The sequence below is a fragment of the Cryptomeria japonica genome, chromosome 2, assembly GCF_030272615.1.
Source record: "Cryptomeria japonica chromosome 2, Sugi_1.0, whole genome shotgun sequence".
Taxonomy (NCBI): Eukaryota; Viridiplantae; Streptophyta; class Pinopsida; order Cupressales; family Cupressaceae; genus Cryptomeria; species Cryptomeria japonica.
The window spans coordinates 357,617,253-357,619,868 of record NC_081406.1 but is presented as its reverse complement, the minus strand read 5'-3'; positions in this window follow the sequence as shown (position 1 = coordinate 357,619,868).

Genomic DNA, 2,616 nt, shown 5'->3' with positions numbered 1-2,616 from the left:
CCATTTGGGTTGACAAACGCACCTTTAGTGTTCATGAGTCTTATGAATGGGGTTTTTTTCACCTACTTTGACCACTTTGTTCTTGTGTTCTTGGATGACATATTGATTTATTCTAGATCCATGGAAGGGCATGAGGGTCACTTGCATCAGGTATTGTAGTGCTTGAGGGAGAATCATCTTTTTGCGAATTTAGCGAAGTGTGATTTCTTCCAGTCAGAGGTGAGCTATCTTGGTCATATAGTTTCAGGAGAAGGTGTATTCATGGATCCTTCCAAGATCCAAGCCATTGTTGATTGGCCAGCACTGACTAATGTTTCTGAAGTTTTAAGTTTCATGGGTTTGGTCGGATATTACTGTCACTTTGTTCAGAGCTTTTCTCGGATAGGCCATCCGATTACATCTCTTCATAAGAAAGGGAAGAAGTTTGTTTGTTCAGAGCAGTGCGAATTGGCTTTTTGTACCTTGAAGGAACTCCTTGTTAGTGCTCCGATTTTGGCAGTTCCTAACCCATCTAGAGATTTCATGGTATGCACATATGCCTCTTTAGAAGGTATAGGTGTGGTGCTTATGCAGGATGGACATCTGGTTGCCTATGAGTCTTACAAACTCAAGGATAACGAGTTGAACTATCCAATTCATGACTTGGAGTTGGTAGTTGTAGTGCATGCATTGGTTCGTTGGAGACATTTCCTAGTGGGGTGTCGGTTTGAGTTACATAGTGATCACCGCAATTTGCAGTATATTTTCACGCAGGCGAACTTGAATGCTCAACAGCGAAGATGGATGGAATTCCTCTACGAGTATAATTTTGAGGTTTGTCATATTTAGGGAAAAGAGAATGTAGTGGCAGATGCTTTGAGCCGTAAGCGGCATGAGGTTGCAGCATTGTCCCTTGGTGTGGACTTGAGTAAGAGAATTCTTGGAGTTCTTCCTTAGGACACCTGGTATCAGGATGTTAGAGTCGTGGCAGAGTCTGGAAGACCATTGGAGGGTAGATATTCTAGATATACTCTTGAGTTTTATGGTCTTCTTAGACATCTTGGATGGATCTATGTACCTCCTTTGGAGGGTCTTCGCGTTTTGATATTGACTGAGGCCCATCGTGCACCTTATTCGGCACACCCTAGTGTCAAGAAGATGCACACAAATCTTAGACAGATTTATCATTGGGCTGATATGAAACATGGCATTGTTGATTTTGTGTTCAAGTGCTTGGAATGTCAGCGGGTGAAGGCGGAGCATCAGCACCCTGCAGGGCTTTTACAACCAAATTTGATACTGGATTGGAAATTAGATACAATTTCCAAGGATTTCATAGTAGGGTTGCCTGTTTCTTTGCGGCGTCATGATGCCATCATGGTCATTGTTGATAGATTGACCAAAGTTGTTCATTTTTTTCCTATTCAATCTTCTTACAGTGTAGCAGTGGTGGCACGAGTCTTCTTGGAAGATGTGGTGAGGTTGCATGGGATACCAAGGCAGATCATTTCTGATAGAGACCCTATCTTTACATCGGCCTTGTGGACCTCACGTCAGCATACTTTGGGGACCCAGTTGAACTTCAGTTCAGCTTATCACCCAAAGACCGATGGTCAGACTGAGCATGTGAATCGGGTCTTGGAGGACATGCTTCACATGTATGTTATGGATCAGCAGTCATTTTGGGAGGAATATCTTTGCCTTGTGGAGTTCGCTTATAGTAATGGATATCACAGCTCTGTAGGCATGTCACCCTTCCAGGAATTGTGCGGTCATCCTTGTCATACTCCTTTAGGTTGGGATCGATTGGAGGATAGGGTGTGTTTAGGCCTGGAATTGCTTCATGAGATAGAGCAGCAGGCTGAGTAGATTCATGGGCATTTGGTTGCTGCCCAGGATAGGCAGAAGAAGTATGTTGATGCTCATAGAGTCGAACACCAATTTCTGGTTGGCGACTGTGTGTTCTTGAGAGTGCATCCATGAAAGAGTCTGATCCATTATGGAAAGGGTTCTAAGTTTGTGCCTCATTTTGTAGGCCCTTTTGAGATCCTTGAGAGGATAGGACATGTTGCCTACCATCTTGCCTTACCACCGAGTCTATCCTGCATCCATGATGTCTTTCATGTTTCTATTCTTCGTCCTTATCATTGTGATGTGACCCATGTTCTTGATTGGAACGCTTTGCAGGTCGAGGACAGGCATCTTTCCATGGAGCCTATGCGCATCCTTCAACATCGGGATTTCACCCTCAGGGGTCGTACCATCGAGCAGGTAAGGGTCTTATGGGACCCCAGTGATGAGTCCTCTGTGACTTGGGAAGATGCAGCGAAGATAAGAGAGCTTTATTCTTATCTGTTTTAGGCTTCCAGGAGTAAGCCTATGCTTTGGGGGGAGGATGTAGTACCCCTCCTCGATTAGCCTCTTTTGTATGTTTTTCAGTTACTTTAGTGACTGTTCTGTGGAACATTATTGTATTTTGATTCAGATATTATGCGATGTTATTTCATACTTTATCTGGATTTATGGTGTATGATTTTATGCAGTATTTCAGTGCTTATGAGTAATGTTATTTTTTATGGATCATTATCATGGACTTACACTTGTCCCTTATATTGCGATGCGTTATTTATATGTTGT